Here is an 18,423-nt window from a genome sequence, read left to right as displayed (position 1 = left end):
ACCCTAACCCTAACCCTAATTGTAATGGGAGCTTAGATTTTTGGCCGAGGTCCGCAGGTGCATGATTGGTGCAAATGAGAAAGGTGTGGAGGGAGCAGTGTTGGTGCAGTGCCGTGCTCCCCTTGGGGTGCCTTTGGCAGCGCCAGTGTCCCTGGAGCTGTAGGCTTTGTGGCTCTCTGAACCCTAACCCTAACCCTAATTGTAATGGGAGCTTAGATTTTTGGCCGAGGTCCGCAGGTGCATGATTGGTGCAAATGAGAAAGGTGTGGCGGGAGCAGTGTTGGTGCAGTGCCATGCTCCCTTTTGCGTGCCTTTGGCAGCGCCAGTGTCCCTGGAGCTGTAGGCTTTGTGGCTCTCTGAACCCTAACCCGAACCCTAATTGTAATGGGAGCTTAGATTTTTGGCCGAGGTCCGCAGGTGCGTGGCTGGTGGGGATGGGAAAGGTGTGGAGGGAGCAGTGTTGGTGCAGTGCCGTGCTCCCCTTGGGGTGCCTTTGGCAGCGGCAGTGTCCCTGGAGCTGTAGGCTTTGTGGCTCTCTGAACCCTAACCCTAACCCTAATTGTAATGGGAGCTTAGATTTTTGGCCGAGGTCCACAGGTGCGTGGCTGGTGGGGATGGGAAAGGTGTGGCGGGAGCAGTGTTGGTGCAGTGCCGTGCTCCCTTTGGCGTGCCTTTGGCAGCGCCAGTGTCCCTGGAGCTGTAGGCTTTGTGGCTCTCTGAACCCTAACCCTAACCCTAATTGTAATGGGAGCTTAGATTTTTGGCCGAGGTCCGCAGGTGCGTGGCTGGTGGGGACGGGAAAGGTGTGGCGGGAGCAGTGTTGGTGCAGTGCCGTGCTCCCCTTGGCGTGCCTTTGGCAGTGCCAGTGTCCCTGGAGCTGTAGGCTTTGTGGCTCTCGGAACCCTAACCCTAACCCTAATTGTAATGGGAGCTTAGATTTTTGGCCGAGGTCCGCAGGTGCGTGGCTGGTGGGGATGGGAAAGGTGTGGAGGGAGCAGTGTTGGTGCAGTGCCATGCTCCCCTTGGCGTGCCTTTGGCAGCGCCAGTGTCCCTGGAGCTGTAGGCTTTGTGGCTCTCTGAACCCTAACCCTAATTGTAATGGGAGCTTAGATTTTTGGCCGAGGTCCGCAGGTGCATGGTATGCGCAGATGGGAAAGGTGTGGAGGGAGCAGTGTTGGTGCAGTGCCGTGCTCCCCTTGGCGTGCCTTTATCAGCGCCAGTGTCCCTGGAGCTGTAGGCTTTGTGGCTCTCTGAACCCTAACCCTAACCCTAATTGTAATGGGAGTTTAGATTTTTGGCCGAGGTCCGCAGGTGCGTGGCTGGTGGGGATGGGAAAGGTGTGGCGGGAGCAGTGTTGGTGCAGTGCCGTGCTCCCCTTGGGGTGCCTTTGGCAGCGCCAGTTTCCCTGGAGCTGTAGGCTTTGTGGCTCTCGGAACCCTAACCCTAACCCTAATTGTAATGGGAGCTTAGATTTTTGGCCGAGGTCCGCAGGTGCGTGGCTGGTGGGGATGGGAAAGGTGTGGAGGGAGCAGTGTTGGTGCAGTGCCGTGCTCCCCTTGGCGTGCCTTTGGCAGCGCCAGTGTCCCTGGAGCTGTAGGCTTTGTGGCTCTCTGAACCCTAACCCGAACCCTAATTGTAATGGGAGCTTAGATTTTTGGCCGAGGTCCGCAGGTGCGTGGCTGGTGGGGATGGGAAAGGTGTGGCGGGAGCAGTGTTGGTGCAGTGCCGTGCTCCCCTTGGCGTGCCTTTGGCAGCGCCAGTGTCCCTGGAGCTGTAGGCTTTGTGGCTCTCTGAACCCTAACCCTAACCCTAATTGTAATGGGAGCTTAGATTTTTGGCCGAGGTCCGCAGGTGCATGATTGGTGCAAATGAGAAAGGTGTGGCGGGAGCGCTGTTGGTGCAGTGCCATGCTCCCTTTGGCGTGCCTTTGGCAGCGCCAGTGTCCCTGGAGCTATAGGCTTTGTGGCTCTCGGAACCCTAACCCTAACCCTAATTGTAATGGGAGCTTAGATTTTTGGCCGAGGTCCGCAGGTGCATGATTGGTGCAAATGAGAAAGGTGTGGAGGGAGCAGTGTTGGTGCAGTGCCGTGCTCCCCTTGGCGTGCCTTTGGCAGCGCCAGTGTCCCTGGAGCTGTAGGCTTTGTGGCTCTCTGAACCCTAACCCGAACCCTAATTGTAATGGGAGCTTAGATTTTTGGCCGAGGTCCGCAGGTGCGTGGCTGGTGGGGACGGGAAAGGTGTGGAGGGAGCAGTGTTGGTGCAGTGCCGTGCTCCCCTTGGCGTGCCTTTGGCAGCGCCAGTGTCCCTGGAGCTGTAGGCTTTGTGGCTCTCTGAACCCTAACCCTAACCCTAATTGTAATGGGAGCTTAGATTTTTGGCCGAGGTCCGCAGGTGCGTGGCTGGTGGGGATGGGAAAGGTGTGGAGGGAGCAGTGTTGGTGCAGTGCCGTGCTCCCCTTGGCGTGCCTTTGGCAGCGCCAGTGTCCCTGGAGCTCTAGGCTTTGTGGCTCTCGGAACCCTAACCCTAACCCTAATTGTAATGGGAGCTTAGATTTTTGGCCGAGGTCCGCAGGTGCGTGGCTGGTGGGGATGGGAAAGGTGTGGAGGGAGCAGTGTTGGTGCAGTGCCATGCTCCCCTTGGCGTGCCTTTTGCAGCGCCAGTGTCCCTGGAGCTGTAGGCTTTGTGGCTCTCTGAACCCTAACCCTAACCCTAATTGTAATGGGAGCTTAGATTTTTGGCTGAGGTCCGCAGGTGCATGTTATGCGCAGACGGGAAAGGTGTGGAGGGAGCAGTGTTGGTGCAGTGCCGTGCTCCCCTTGGGGTGCCTTTGGCAGCGCCAGTGTCCCTGGAGCTGTAGGCTTTGTGGCTCTCGGAACCCTAACCCTAACCCTAATTGTAATGGGAGCTTAGATTTTTGGCCGAGGTCCGCAGGTGCGTGGCTGGTGGGGATGGGAAAGGTGTGGCGGGAGCAGTGTTGGTGCAGGGCCGTGCTCCCCTTGGCGTGCCTTTGGCAGCGCCAGTGTCCCTGGAGCTGTAGGCTTTGTGGCTCTCTGAACCCTAACCCGAACCCTAATTGTAATGGGAGCTTAGATTTTTGGCCGAGGTCCGCAGGTGCGTGGCTGGTGGGGATGGGAAAGGTGTGGAGGGAGCAGTGTTGGTGCAGTGCCGTGCTCCCCTTGGGGTGCCTTTGGCAGCGCCAGTGTCCCTGGAGCTGTAGGCTTTGTGGCTCTCGGAACCCTAACCCTAACCCTAATTGTAATGGGAGCTTAGATTTTTGGCCGAGGTCCGCAGGTGCGTGGCTGGTGGGGATGGGAAAGGTGTGGAGGGAGCAGTGTTGGTGCAGGGCCGTGCTCCCCTTGGCGTGCCTTTGGCAGCGCCAGTGTCCCTGGAGCTCTAGGCTTTGTGGCTCTCTGAACCCTAACCCGAACCCTAATTGTAATGGGAGCTTAGATTTTTGGCCGAGGTCCGCAGGTGCGTGGCTGGTGGGGATGGGAAAGGTGTGGAGGGAGCAGTGTTGGTGCAGTGCCGTGCTCCCCTTGGCGTGCCTTTGGCAGCGCCAGTGTCCCTGGAGCTGTAGGCTTTGTGGCTCTCTGAACCCTAACCCTAACCCTAATTGTAATGGGAGCTTAGATTTTTGGCCGAGGTCCGCAGGTGCGTGGCTGGTGGGGATGGGAAAGGTGTGGCGGGAGCAGTGTTGGTGCAGTGCCGTGCTCCCCTTGGGGTGCCTTTGGCAGCGCCAGTTTCCCTGGAGCTGTAGGCTTTGTGGCTCTCGGAACCCTAACCCTAACCCTAATTGTAATGGGAGCTTAGATTTTTGGCCGAGGTCCGCAGGTGCGTGGCTGGTGGGGATGGGAAAGGTGTGGAGGGAGCAGTGTTGGTGCAGTGCCGTGCTCCCCTTGGCGTGCCTTTGGCAGCACCAGTGTCCCTGGAGCTGTAGGCTTTGTGGCTCTCGGAACCCTAACCCTAACCCTAATTGTAATGGGAGCTTAGATTTTTGGCCGAGGTCCGCAGGTGCGTGGCTGGTGGGGATGGGAAAGGTGTGGCGGGAGCAGTGTTGGTGCAGTGCCGTGCTCCCCTTGGCGTGCCTTTGGCAGCGCCAGTGTCCCTGGAGCTGTAGGCTTTGTGGCTCTCTGAACCCTAACCCTAACCCTAATTGTAATGGGAGCTTAGATTTTTGGCCGAGGTCCGCAGGTGCGTGGCTGGTGGGGACGGGAAAGGTGTGGCGGGAGCAGTGTTGGTGCAGTGCCGTGCTCCCCTTGGCGTGCCTTTGGCAGCGCCAGTGTCCCTGGAGCTGTAGGCTTTGTGGCTCTCTGAACCCTAACCCGAACCCTAATTGTAATGGGAGCTTAGATTTTTGGCCGAGGTCCGCAGGTGCGTGGCTGGTGGGGACGGGAAAGGTGTGGAGGGAGCAGTGTTGGTGTAGTGCCGTGCTCCCCTTGGCGTGCCTTTGGCAGCGCCAGTGTCCCTGGAGCTGTAGGCTTTGTGGCTCTCTGAACCCTAACCCGAACCCTAATTGTAATGGGAGCTTAGATTTTTGGCCGAGGTCCGCAGGTGCGTGGCTGGTGGGGATGGGAAAGGTGTGGAGGGAGCAGTGTTGGTGCAGTGCCGTGCTCCCCTTGGCGTGCCTTTGGCAGCGGCAGTGTCCCTGGAGCTGTAGGCTTTGTGGCTCTCGGAACCCTAACCCTAACCCTAATTGTAATGGGAGCTTAGATTTTTGGCTGAGGTCCGCAGGTGCATGTTATGCGCAGACGGGAAAGGTGTGGAGGGAGCAGTGTTGGTGCAGTGCCGTGCTCCCCTTGGGGTGCCTTTGGCAGCGGCAGTGTCCCTGGAGCTCTAGGCTTTGTGGCTCTCTGAACCCTCACCCTAACCCTAATTGTAATGGGAGCTTAGATTTTTGGCCGAGGTCCGCAGGTGCGTGGCTGGTGGGGATGGGAAAGGTGTGGAGGGAGCAGTGTTGGTGCAGTGCCGTGCTCCCCTTGGCGTGCCTTTGGCAGCGCCAGTGTCCCTGGAGCTGTAGGCTTTGTGGCTCTCTGAACCCTAACCCTAACCCTAATTGTAATGGGAGCTTAGATTTTTGGCCGAGGTCCTCAGGTGCGTGGTTGGCGCAGACGGGAAAGGTGTGGAGGGAGCAGTGTTGGTGCAGTGCCGTGCTCCCCTTGGCGTGCCTTTGGCAGCGCCAGTGTCCCTGGAGCTGTAGGCTTTGTGGCTCTCGGAACCCTAACCCTAACCCTAATTGTAATGTGAGCTTAGATTTTTGGCCGAGGTCCACAGGTGCGTGGCTGGTGGGGACGGGAAAGGTGTGGAGGGAGCAGTGTTGGTGCAGTGCCGTGCTCCCCTTGGCGTGCCTTTGGCAGCGCCAGTGTCCCTGGAGCTGTAGGCTTTGTGGCTCTCTGAACCCTAACCCTAACCCTAATTGTAATGGGAGCTTAGATTTTTGGCCGAGGTCCGCAGGTGCGTGGCTGGTGGGGATGGGAAAGGTGTGGCGGGAGCAGTGTTGGTGCAGTGCCATGCTCCCTTTGGCGTGCCTTTGGCAGCGCCAGTGTCCCTGGAGCTGTAGGCTTTGTGGCTCTCTGAACCCTAACCCTAACCCTAATTGTAATGGGAGCTTAGATTTTTGGCCGAGGTCCGCAGGTGCGTGGCTGGTGGGGACGGGAAAGGTGTGGAGGGAGCAGTGTTGGTGCAGTGCCGTGCTCCCCTTGGCGTGCCTTTGGCAGCGCCAGTGTCCCTGGAGCTCTAGGCTTTGTGGCTCTCTGAACCCTCACCCTAACCCTAATTGTAATGGGAGCTTAGATTTTTGGCCGAGGTCCGCAGGTGCGTGGCTGGTGGGGATGGGAAAGGTGTGGAGGGAGCAGTGTTGGTGCAGTGCCGTGCTCCCCTTGGCGTGCCTTTGGCAGCGCCAGTGTCCCTGGAGCTGTAGGCTTTGTGGCTCTCTGAACCCTAACCCTAACCCTAATTGTAATGGGAGCTTAGATTTTTGGCCGAGGTCCTCAGGTGCGTGGTTGGCGCAGACGGGAAAGGTGTGGAGGGAGCAGTGTTGGTGCAGTGCCGTGCTCCCCTTGGCGTGCCTTTGGCAGCGCCAGTGTCCCTGGAGCTGTAGGCTTTGTGGCTCTCGGAACCCTAACCCTAACCCTAATTGTAATGGGAGCTTAGATATTTGGCCGAGGTCCGCAGGTGCGTGGCTGGTGGGGATGTGAAAGGTGTGGAGGGAGCAGTGTTGGTGCAGTGCCGTGCTCCCCTTGGCGTGCCTTTGGCAGCGCCAGTGTCCCTGGAGCTGTAGGCTTTGTGGCTCTCTGAACCCTAACCCTAACCCTAATTGTAATGGGAGCTTAGATTTTTGGCCGAGGTCCGCAGGTGCATGGTATGCGCAGACGGGAAAGGTGTGGAGGGAGCAGTGTTGGTGCAGTGCCGTGCTCCCCTTGGCGTGCCTTTGGCAGCGCCAGTGTCCCTGGAGCTGTAGGCTTTGTGGCTCTCTGAACCCTAACCCGAACCCTAATTGTAATGGGAGCTTAGATTTTTGGCCGAGGTCCGCAGGTGCGTGGCTGGTGGGGATGGGAAAGGTGTGGCGGGAGCAGTGTTGGTGCAGTGCCATGCTCCCCTTGGCGTGCCTTTGGCAGCGCCAGTGTCCCTGGAGCTGTAGGCTTTGTGGCTCTCGGAACCCTAACCCTAACCCTAATTGTAATGGGAGCTTAGATTTTTGGCCGAGGTCCGCAGGTGCGTGGCTGGTGGGGATGTGAAAGGTGTGGAGGGAGCAGTGTTGGTGTAGTGCCGTGCTCCCCTTGGCGTGCCTTTGGCAGCGCCAGTGTCCCTGGAGCTGTAGGCTTTGTGGCTCTCTGAACCCTAACCCTAACCCTAATTGTAATGGGAGCTTAGATTTTTGGCCGAGGTCCGCAGGTGCGTGGCTGGTGGGGATGGGAAAGGTGTGGCGGGAGCAGTGTTGGTGCAGTGCCATGCTCCCTTTGGCGTGCCTTTGGCAGCGCCAGTGTCCCTGGAGCTGTAGGCTTTGTGGCTCTCTGAACCCTAACCCTAACCCTAATTGTAATGGGAGCTTAGATTTTTGGCCGAGGTCCGCAGGTGCGTGGCTGGTGGGGATGGGAAAGGTGTGGAGGGAGCAGTGTTGGTGCAGTGCCGTGCTCCCCTTGGCGTGCCTTTGGCAGCGCCAGTGTCCCTGGAGCTGTAGGCTTTGTGGCTCTCTGAACCCTCACCCTAACCCTAATTGTAATGGGAGCTTAGATTTTTGGCCGAGGTCCGCAGGTGCGTGGCTGGTGGGGATGGGAAAGGTGTGGAGGGAGCAGTGTTGGTGCAGTGCCGTGCTCCCCTTGGCGTGCCTTTGGCAGCGCCAGTGTCCCTGGAGCTGTAGGCTTTGTGGCTCTCTGAACCCTAACCCGAACCCTAATTGTAATGGGAGCTTAGATTTTTGGCCGAGGTCCGCAGGTGCGTGGTTGGCGCAGACGGGAAAGGTGTGGAGGGAGCAGTGTTGGTGCAGTGCCGTGCTCCCCTTGGCGTGCCTTTGGCAGCGCCAGTGTCCCTGGAGCTGTAGGCTTTGTGGCTCTCGGAACCCTAACCCTAACCCTAATTGTAATGGGAGCTTAGATTTTTGGCCGAGGTCCGCAGGTGCGTGGCTGGTGGGGACGGGAAAGGTGTGGAGGGAGCAGTGTTGGTGCAGTGCCGTGCTCCCCTTGGCGTGCCTTTGGCAGCGCCAGTGTCCCTGGAGCTGTAGGCTTTGTGGCTCTCTGAACCCTAACCCTAACCCTAATTGTAATGGGAGCTTAGATATTTGGCCGAGGTCCGCAGGTGCATGGCTGGTGGGGATGTGAAAGGTGTGGAGGGAGCAGTGTTGGTGCAGTGCCGTGCTCCCCTTGGCGTGCCTTTGGCAGCGCCAGTGTCCCTGGAGCTGTAGGCTTTGTGGCTCTCTGAACCCTAACCCTAACCCTAATTGTAATGGGAGCTTAGATTTTTGGCCGAGGTCCGCAGGTGCATGGTATGCGCAGACGGGAAAGGTGTGGAGGGAGCAGTGTTGGTGCAGTGCCGTGCTCCCCTTGGCGTGCCTTTGGCAGCGCCAGTGTCCCTGGAGCTGTAGGCTTTGTGGCTCTCTGAACCCTAACCCGAACCCTAATTGTAATGGGAGCTTAGATTTTTGGCCGAGGTCCGCAGGTGCGTGGCTGGTGGGGATGGGAAAGGTGTGGCGGGAGCAGTGTTGGTGCAGTGCCGTGCTCCCTTTGGCGTGCCTTTGGCAGCGCCAGTGTCCCTGGAGCTGTAGGCTTTGTGGCTCTCGGAACCCTAACCCTAACCCTAATTGTAATGGGAGCTTAGATTTTTGGCCGAGGTCCCCAGGTGCGTGGCTGGTGGGGACGGGAAAGGTGTGGAGGGAGCAGTGTTGGTGTAGTGCCGTGCTCCCCTTGGCGTGCCTTTGGCAGCGCCAGTGTCCCTGGAGCTGTAGGCTTTGTGGCTCTCTGAACCCTAACCCTAACCCTAATTGTAATGGGAGCTTAGATTTTTGGCCGAGGTCCGCAGGTGCGTGGCTGGTGGGGATGGGAAAGGTGTGGAGGGAGCAGTGTTGGTGCAGTGCCGTGCTCCCCTTGGGGTGCCTTTGGCAGCGCCAGTGTCCCTGGAGCTCTAGGCTTTGTGGCTCTCGGAACCCTAACCCTAACCCTAATTGTAATGGGAGCTTAGATTTTTGGCCGAGGTCCGCAGGTGCGTGGCTGGTGGGGATGGGAAAGGTGTGGAGGGAGCAGTGTTGGTGCAGGGCCGTGCTCCCCTTGGGGTGCCTTTGGCAGCGCCAGTGTCCCTGGAGCTGTAGGCTTTGTGGCTCTCGGAACCCTAACCCGAACCCTAATTGTAATGGGAGCTTAGATTTTTGGCCGAGGTCCGCAGGTGCGTGGCTGGTGGGGATGGGAAAGGTGTGGAGGGAGCAGTGTTGGTGCAGTGCCGTGCTCCCCTTGGCGTGCCTTTGGCAGCGCCAGTGTCCCTGGAGCTGTAGGCTTTGTGGCTCTCTGAACCCTAACCCTAACCCTAATTGTAATGGGAGCTTAGATTTTTGGCTGAGGTCCGCAGGTGCATGTTATGCGCAGACGGGAAAGGTGTGGAGGGAGCAGTGTTGGTGCAGTGCCGTGCTCCCCTTGGCGTGCCTTTGGCAGCGGCAGTGTCCCTGGAGCTGTAGGCTTTGTGGCTCTCTGAACCCTAACCCTAACCCTAATTGTAATGGGAGCTTAGATTTTTGGCCGAGGTCCACAGGTGCGTGGCTGGTGGGGATGGGAAAGGTGTGGAGGGAGCAGTGTTGGTGCAGTGCCGTGCTCCCTTTGGCGTGCCTTTGGCAGCGCCAGTGTCCCTGGAGCTGTAGGCTTTGTGGCTCTCTGAACCCTAACCCTAACCCTAATTGTAATGGGAGCTTAGATTTTTGGCCGAGGTCCGCAGGTGCGTGGCTGGTGGGGACGGGAAAGGTGTGGCGGGAGCAGTGTTGGTGCAGTGCCGTGCTCCCCTTGGCGTGCCTTTGGCAGCGCCAGTGTCCCTGGAGCTGTAGGCTTTGTGGCTCTCTGAACCCTAACCCTAACCCTAATTGTAATGGGAGCTTAGATTTTTGGCCGAGGTCCGCAGGTGCGTGGCTGGTGGGGATGGGAAAGGTGTGGAGGGAGCAGTGTTGGTGCAGTGCCGTGCTCCCCTTGGCGTGCCTTTGGCAGCGCCAGTGTCCCTGGAGCTCTAGGCTTTGTGGCTCTCTGAACCCTCACCCTAACCCTAATTGTAATGGGAGCTTAGATTTTTGGCCGAGGTCCGCAGGTGCGTGGCTGGTGGGGATGGGAAAGGTGTGGAGGGAGCAGTGTTGGTGCAGTGCCGTGCTCCCCTTGGCGTGCCTTTGGCAGCGCCAGTGTCCCTGGAGCTGTAGGCTTTGTGGCTCTCGGAACCCTAACCCGAACCCTAATTGTAATGGGAGCTTAGATTTTTGGCCGAGGTCCGCAGGTGCGTGGTTGGCGCAGACGGGAAAGGTGTGGAGGGAGCAGTGTTGGTGCAGTGCCGTGCTCCCCTTGGCGTGCCTTTGGCAGCGCCAGTGTCCCTGGAGCTGTAGGCTTTGTGGCTCTCTGAACCCTAACCCTAACCCTAATTGTAATGGGAGCTTAGATATTTGGCCGAGGTCCGCAGGTGCGTGGCTGGTGGGGATGTGAAAGGTGTGGAGGGAGCAGTGTTGGTGCAGTGCCGTGCTCCCCTTGGCGTGCCTTTGGCAGCGCCAGTGTCCCTGGAGCTCTAGGCTTTGTGGCTCTCTGAACCCTAACCCTAACCCTAATTGTAATGGGAGCTTAGATTTTTGGCCGAGGTCCGCAGGTGCGTGGCTGGTGGGGATGGGAAAGGTGTGGAGGGAGCAGTGTTGGTGCAGTGCCGTGCTCCCCTTGGCGTGCCTTTGGCAGCGCCAGTGTCCCTGGAGCTGTAGGCTTTGTGGCTCTCGGAACCCTAACCCTAACCCTAATTGTAATGGGAGCTTAGATTTTTGGCCGAGGTCCGCAGGTGCGTGGCTGGTGGGGATGGGAAAGGTGTGGAGGGAGCAGTGTTGGTGCAGTGCCATGCTCCCCTTGGCGTGCCTTTGGCAGCGCCAGTGTCCCTGGAGCTGTAGGCTTTGTGGCTCTCTGAACCCTAACCCTAACCCTAATTGTAATGGGAGCTTAGATTTTTGGCCGAGGTCCGCAGGTGCGTGGTTGGCGCAGACGGGAAAGGTGTGGCGGGAGCAGTGTTGGTGCAGTGCCGTGCTCCCCTTGGCGTGCCTTTGGCAGCCCCAGTGTCCCTGGAGCTGTAGGCTTTGTGGCTCTCTGAACCCTAACCCTAAACCTAATTGTAATGGGAGCTTAGATTTTTGGCCGAGGTCCGCAGGTGCATGATTGGTGCAAATGAGAAAGGTGTGGCGGGAGCGCTGTTGGTGCAGTGCCATGCTCCCTTTGGCGTGCCTTTGGCAGCGCCAGTGTCCCTGGAGCTATAGGCTTTGTGGCTCTCTGAACCCTAACCCTAACCCTAATTGTAATGGGAGCTTAGATTTTTGGCCGAGGTCCGCAGGTGCATGATTGGTGCAAATGAGAAAGGTGTGGAGGGAGCAGTGTTGGTGCAGTGCCGTGCTCCCCTTGGGGTGCCTTTGGCAGCGCCAGTGTCCCTGGAGCTGTAGGCTTTGTGGCTCTCTGAACCCTAACCCTAACCCTAATTGTAATGGGAGCTTAGATTTTTGGCTGAGGTCCGCAGGTGCATGTTATGCGCAGACGGGAAAGGTGTGGAGGGAGCAGTGTTGGTGCAGTGCCGTGCTCCCTTTGGCGTGCCTTTGGCAGCGCCAGTGTCCCTGGAGCTGTAGGCTTTGTGGCTCTCTGAACCCTAACCCTAACCCTAATTGTAATGGGAGCTTAGATTTTTGGCCGAGGTCCGCAGGTGCGTGGCTGGTGGGGACGGGAAAGGTGTGGCGGGAGCAGTGTTGGTGCAGTGCCGTGCTCCCCTTGGGGTGCCTTTGGCAGCGGCAGTGTCCCTGGAGCTGTAGGCTTTGTGGCTCTCTGAACCCTAACCCTAACCCTAATTGTAATGGGAGCTTAGATTTTTGGCCGAGGTCCACAGGTGCGTGGCTGGTGGGGATGGGAAAGGTGTGGCGGGAGCAGTGTTGGTGCAGTGCCGTGCTCCCTTTGGCGTGCCTTTGGCAGCGCCAGTGTCCCTGGAGCTGTAGGCTTTGTGGCTCTCGGAACCCTAACCCTAACCCTAATTGTAATGGGAGCTTAGATTTTTGGCCGAGGTCCGCAGGTGCGTGGCTGGTGGGGACGGGAAAGGTGTGGCGGGAGCAGTGTTGGTGCAGTGCCGTGCTCCCCTTGGCGTGCCTTTGGCAGTGCCAGTGTCCCTGGAGCTGTAGGCTTTGTGGCTCTCGGAACCCTAACCCTAACCCTAATTGTAATGGGAGCTTAGATTTTTGGCCGAGGTCCGCAGGTGCGTGGCTGGTGGGGATGGGAAAGGTGTGGAGGGAGCAGTGTTGGTGCAGTGCCATGCTCCCCTTGGCGTGCCTTTGGCAGCGCCAGTGTCCCTGGAGCTGTAGGCTTTGTGGCTCTCTGAACCCTAACCCTAATTGTAATGGGAGCTTAGATTTTTGGCCGAGGTCCGCAGGTGCATGGTATGCGCAGATGGGAAAGGTGTGGAGGGAGCAGTGTTGGTGCAGTGCCGTGCTCCCCTTGGCGTGCCTTTATCAGCGCCAGTGTCCCTGGAGCTGTAGGCTTTGTGGCTCTCTGAACCCTAACCCTAACCCTAATTGTAATGGGAGTTTAGATTTTTGGCCGAGGTCCGCAGGTGCGTGGCTGGTGGGGATGGGAAAGGTGTGGCGGGAGCAGTGTTGGTGCAGTGCCGTGCTCCCCTTGGGGTGCCTTTGGCAGCGCCAGTTTCCCTGGAGCTGTAGGCTTTGTGGCTCTCGGAACCCTAACCCTAACCCTAATTGTAATGGGAGCTTAGATTTTTGGCCGAGGTCCGCAGGTGCGTGGCTGGTGGGGATGGGAAAGGTGTGGAGGGAGCAGTGTTGGTGCAGTGCCGTGCTCCCCTTGGCGTGCCTTTGGCAGCGCCAGTGTCCCTGGAGCTGTAGGCTTTGTGGCTCTCTGAACCCTAACCCGAACCCTAATTGTAATGGGAGCTTAGATTTTTGGCCGAGGTCCGCAGGTGCGTGGCTGGTGGGGATGGGAAAGGTGTGGCGGGAGCAGTGTTGGTGCAGTGCCGTGCTCCCCTTGGCGTGCCTTTGGCAGCGCCAGTGTCCCTGGAGCTGTAGGCTTTGTGGCTCTCTGAACCCTAACCCTAACCCTAATTGTAATGGGAGCTTAGATTTTTGGCCGAGGTCCGCAGGTGCATGATTGGTGCAAATGAGAAAGGTGTGGCGGGAGCGCTGTTGGTGCAGTGCCATGCTCCCTTTGGCGTGCCTTTGGCAGCGCCAGTGTCCCTGGAGCTATAGGCTTTGTGGCTCTCTGAACCCTAACCCTAACCCTAATTGTAATGGGAGCTTAGATTTTTGGCCGAGGTCCGCAGGTGCATGATTGGTGCAAATGAGAAAGGTGTGGAGGGAGCAGTGTTGGTGCAGTGCCGTGCTCCCCTTGGCGTGCCTTTGGCAGCGCCAGTGTCCCTGGAGCTGTAGGCTTTGTGGCTCTCTGAACCCTAACCCGAACCCTAATTGTAATGGGAGCTTAGATTTTTGGCCGAGGTCCACAGGTGCGTGGCAGGTGGGGATGGGAAAGGTGTGGAGGGAGCAGTGTTGGTGCAGTGCCGTGCTCCCCTTGGGGTGCCTTTGGCAGCGCCAGTGTCCCTGGAGCTGTAGGCTTTGTGGCTCTCTGAACCCTAACCCGAACCCTAATTGTAATGGGAGCTTAGATTTTTGGCCGAGGTCCGCAGGTGCGTGGCTGGTGGGGACGGGAAAGGTGTGGAGGGAGCAGTGTTGGTGCAGTGCCGTGCTCCCCTTGGCGTGCCTTTGGCAGCGCCAGTGTCCCTGGAGCTGTAGGCTTTGTGGCTCTCGGAACCCTAACCCTAACCCTAATTGTAATGGGAGCTTAGATTTTTGGCCGAGGTCCGCAGGTGCGTGGCTGGTGGGGATGGGAAAGGTGTGGAGGGAGCAGTGTTGGTGCAGTGCCATGCTCCCCTTGGCGTGCCTTTTGCAGCGCCAGTGTCCCTGGAGCTGTAGGCTTTGTGGCTCTCTGAACCCTAACCCTAACCCTAATTGTAATGGGAGCTTAGATTTTTGGCTGAGGTCCGCAGGTGCATGTTATGCGCAGACGGGAAAGGTGTGGAGGGAGCAGTGTTGGTGCAGTGCCGTGCTCCCCTTGGGGTGCCTTTGGCAGCGCCAGTGTCCCTGGAGCTGTAGGCTTTGTGGCTCTCGGAACCCTAACCCTAACCCTAATTGTAATGGGAGCTTAGATTTTTGGCCGAGGTCCGCAGGTGCGTGGCTGGTGGGGATGGGAAAGGTGTGGCGGGAGCAGTGTTGGTGCAGGGCCGTGCTCCCCTTGGCGTGCCTTTGGCAGCGCCAGTGTCCCTGGAGCTGTAGGCTTTGTGGCTCTCTGAACCCTAACCCGAACCCTAATTGTAATGGGAGCTTAGATTTTTGGCCGAGGTCCGCAGGTGCGTGGCTGGTGGGGATGGGAAAGGTGTGGAGGGAGCAGTGTTGGTGCAGTGCCGTGCTCCCCTTGGGGTGCCTTTGGCAGCGCCAGTGTCCCTGGAGCTGTAGGCTTTGTGGCTCTCGGAACCCTAACCCTAACCCTAATTGTAATGGGAGCTTAGATTTTTGGCCGAGGTCCGCAGGTGCGTGGCTGGTGGGGATGGGAAAGGTGTGGAGGGAGCAGTGTTGGTGCAGGGCCGTGCTCCCCTTGGCGTGCCTTTGGCAGCGCCAGTGTCCCTGGAGCTCTAGGCTTTGTGGCTCTCTGAACCCTAACCCGAACCCTAATTGTAATGGGAGCTTAGATTTTTGGCCGAGGTCCGCAGGTGCGTGGCTGGTGGGGATGGGAAAGGTGTGGAGGGAGCAGTGTTGGTGCAGTGCCGTGCTCCCCTTGGCGTGCCTTTGGCAGCGCCAGTGTCCCTGGAGCTGTAGGCTTTGTGGCTCTCTGAACCCTAACCCTAACCCTAATTGTAATGGGAGCTTAGATTTTTGGCCGAGGTCCGCAGGTGCGTGGCTGGTGGGGATGGGAAAGGTGTGGCGGGAGCAGTGTTGGTGCAGTGCCGTGCTCCCCTTGGGGTGCCTTTGGCAGCGCCAGTTTCCCTGGAGCTGTAGGCTTTGTGGCTCTCGGAACCCTAACCCTAACCCTAATTGTAATGGGAGCTTAGATTTTTGGCCGAGGTCCGCAGGTGCGTGGCTGGTGGGGATGGGAAAGGTGTGGAGGGAGCAGTGTTGGTGCAGTGCCGTGCTCCCCTTGGCGTGCCTTTGGCAGCACCAGTGTCCCTGGAGCTGTAGGCTTTGTGGCTCTCGGAACCCTAACCCTAACCCTAATTGTAATGGGAGCTTAGATTTTTGGCCGAGGTCCGCAGGTGCGTGGCTGGTGGGGATGGGAAAGGTGTGGCGGGAGCAGTGTTGGTGCAGTGCCGTGCTCCCCTTGGCGTGCCTTTGGCAGCGCCAGTGTCCCTGGAGCTGTAGGCTTTGTGGCTCTCTGAACCCTAACCCTAACCCTAATTGTAATGGGAGCTTAGATTTTTGGCCGAGGTCCGCAGGTGCGTGGCTGGTGGGGACGGGAAAGGTGTGGCGGGAGCAGTGTTGGTGCAGTGCCGTGCTCCCCTTGGCGTGCCTTTGGCAGCGCCAGTGTCCCTGGAGCTGTAGGCTTTGTGGCTCTCTGAACCCTAACCCGAACCCTAATTGTAATGGGAGCTTAGATTTTTGGCCGAGGTCCGCAGGTGCGTGGCTGGTGGGGACGGGAAAGGTGTGGAGGGAGCAGTGTTGGTGTAGTGCCGTGCTCCCCTTGGCGTGCCTTTGGCAGCGCCAGTGTCCCTGGAGCTGTAGGCTTTGTGGCTCTCTGAACCCTAACCCTAACCCTAATTGTAATGGGAGCTTAGATTTTTGGCCGAGGTCCGCAGGTGCATGATTGGTGCAAATGAGAAAGATGTGGCGGGAGCGCTGTTGGTGCAGTGCCGTGCTCCCCTTGGCGTGCCTTTGGCAGCGCCAGTGTCCCTGGAGCTGTAGGCTTTGTGGCTCTCTGAACCCTAACCCGAACCCTAATTGTAATGGGAGCTTAGATTTTTGGCCGAGGTCCACAGGTGCGTGGCAGGTGGGGATGGGAAAGGTGTGGAGGGAGCAGTGTTGGTGCAGTGCCGTGCTCCCCTTGGGGTGCCTTTGGCAGCGCCAGTGTCCCTGGAGCTGTAGGCTTTGTGGCTCTCTGAACCCTAACCCGAACCCTAATTGTAATGGGAGCTTAGATTTTTGGCCGAGGTCCGCAGGTGCGTGGCTGGTGGGGACGGGAAAGGTGTGGAGGGAGCAGTGTTGGTGTAGTGCTGTGCTCCCCTTGGCGTGCCTTTGGCAGCGCCAGTGTCCCTGGAGCTGTAGGCTTTGTGGCTCTCTGAACCCTAACCCGAACCCTAATTGTAATGGGAGCTTAGATTTTTGGCCGAGGTCCGCAGGTGCGTGGCTGGTGGGGATGGGAAAGGTGTGGAGGGAGCAGTGTTGGTGCAGTGCCGTGCTCCCCTTGGCGTGCCTTTGGCAGCGGCAGTGTCCCTGGAGCTGTAGGCTTTGTGGCTCTCGGAACCCTAACCCTAACCCTAATTGTAATGGGAGCTTAGATTTTTGGCTGAGGTCCGCAGGTGCATGTTATGCGCAGACGGGAAAGGTGTGGAGGGAGCAGTGTTGGTGCAGTGCCGTGCTCCCCTTGGGGTGCCTTTGGCAGCGGCAGTGTCCCTGGAGCTGTAGGCTTTGTGGCTCTCGGAACCCTAACCCTAACCCTAATTGTAATGGGAGCTTAGATTTTTGGCCGAGGTCCGCAGGTGCGTGGCTGGTGGGGACGGGAAAGGTGTGGCGGGAGCAGTGTTGGTGTAGTGCTGTGCTCCCCTTGGGGTGCCTTTGGCAGCGCCAGTGTCCCTGGAGCTGTAGGCTTTGTGGCTCTCTGAACCCTAACCCGAACCCTAATTGTAATGGGAGCTTAGATTTTTGGCCGAGGTCCGCAGGTGCGTGGCTGGTGGGGACGGGAAAGGTGTGGAGGGAGCAGTGTTGGTGTAGTGCCGTGCTCCCCTTGGCGTGCCTTTGGCAGCGCCAGTGTCCCTGGAGCTGTAGGCTTTGTGGCTCTCTGAACCCTAACCCTAACCCTAATTGTAATGGGAGCTTAGATTTTTGGCCGAGGTCCGCAGGTGCGTGGCTGGTGGGGATGGGAAAGGTGTGGAGGGAGCAGTGTTGGTGCAGTGCCGTGCTCCCCTTGGGGTGCCTTTGGCAGCGCCAGTGTCCCTGGAGCTGTAGGCTTTGTGGCTCTCGGAACCCTAACCCTAACCCTAATTGTAATGGGAGCTTAGATTTTTGGCCGAGGTCCGCAGGTGCGTGGCTGGTGGGGATGGGAAAGGTGTGGCGGGAGCAGTGTTGGTGCAGGGCCGTGCTCCCCTTGGCGTGCCTTTGGCAGCGCCAGTGTCCCTGGAGCTGTAGGCTTTGTGGCTCTCTGAACCCTAACCCGAACCCTAATTGTAATGGGAGCTTAGATTTTTGGCCGAGGTCCGCAGGTGCGTGGCTGGTGGGGATGGGAAAGGTGTGGAGGGAGCAGTGTTGGTGCAGTGCCGTGCTCCCCTTGGCGTGCCTTTGGCAGCGCCAGTGTCCCTGGAGCTGTAGGCTTTGTGGCTCTCTGAACCCTAACCCTAACCCTAATTGTAATGGGAGCTTAGATTTTTGGCTGAGGTCCGCAGGTGCATGTTATGCGCAGACGGGAAAGGTGTGGAGGGAGCAGTGTTGGTGCAGTGCCGTGCTCCCTTTGGCGTGCCTTTGGCAGCGCCAGTGTCCCTGGAGCTGTAGGCTTTGTGGCTCTCTGAACCCTAACCCTAACCCTAATTGTAATGGGAGCTTAGATTTTTGGCCGAGGTCCGCAGGTGCGTGGCTGGTGGGGACGGGAAAGGTGTGGCGGGAGCAGTGTTGGTGCAGTGCCGTGCTCCCCTTGGGGTGCCTTTGGCAGTGCCAGTGTCCCTGGAGCTGTAGGCTTTGTGGCTCTCGGAACCCTAACCCTAACCCTAATTGTAATGGGAGCTTAGATTTTTGGCCGAGGTCCGCAGGTGCGTGGCTGGTGGGGATGGGAAAGGTGTGGAGGGAGCAGTGTTGGTGCAGTGCCGTGCTCCCCTTGGCGTGCCTTTGGCAGCGCCAGTGTCCCTGGAGCTCTAGGCTTTGTGGCACTCGGAACCCTAACCCTAACCCTAATTGTAATGGGAGCTTAGATTTTTGGCCGAGGTCCGCAGGTGCGTGGCTGGTGGGGACGGGAAAGGTGTGGAGGGAGCAGTGTTGGTGCAGTGCCGTGCTCCCCTTGGCGTGCCTTTGGCAGCACCAGTGTCCCTGGAGCTGTAGGCTTTGTGGCTCTCTGAACCCTAACCCTAACCCTAATTGTAATGGGAGCTTAGATTTTTGGCCGAGGTCCACAGGTGCGTGGCTGGTGGGGATGGGAAAGGTGTGGAGGGAGCAGTGTTGGTGCAGTGCCGTGCTCCCCTTGGCGTGCCTTTATCAGCGCCAGTGTCCCTGGAGCTGTAGGCTTTGTGGCTCTCTGAACCCTAACCCTAACCCTAATTGTAATGGGAGCTTAGATTTTTGGCCGAGGTCCGCAGGTGCGTGGCTGGTGGGGATGGGAAAGGTGTGGAGGGAGCAGTGTTGGTGCAGTGCCGTGCTCCCCTTGGCGTGCCTTTGGCAGCGCCAGTGTCCCTGGAGCTGTAGGCTTTGTGGCTCTCGGAACCCTAACCCTAACCCTAATTGTAATGGGAGCTTAGATTTTTGGCCGAGGTCCGCAGGTGCGTGGCTGGTGGGGA

Source organism: Platalea leucorodia, assembly GCF_965183815.1.
Source record: "Platalea leucorodia genome assembly, chromosome: 7".
NCBI lineage: Eukaryota > Metazoa > Chordata > Aves > Pelecaniformes > Threskiornithidae > Platalea > Platalea leucorodia.
Note: the sequence above shows the minus strand (reverse complement) of the source record.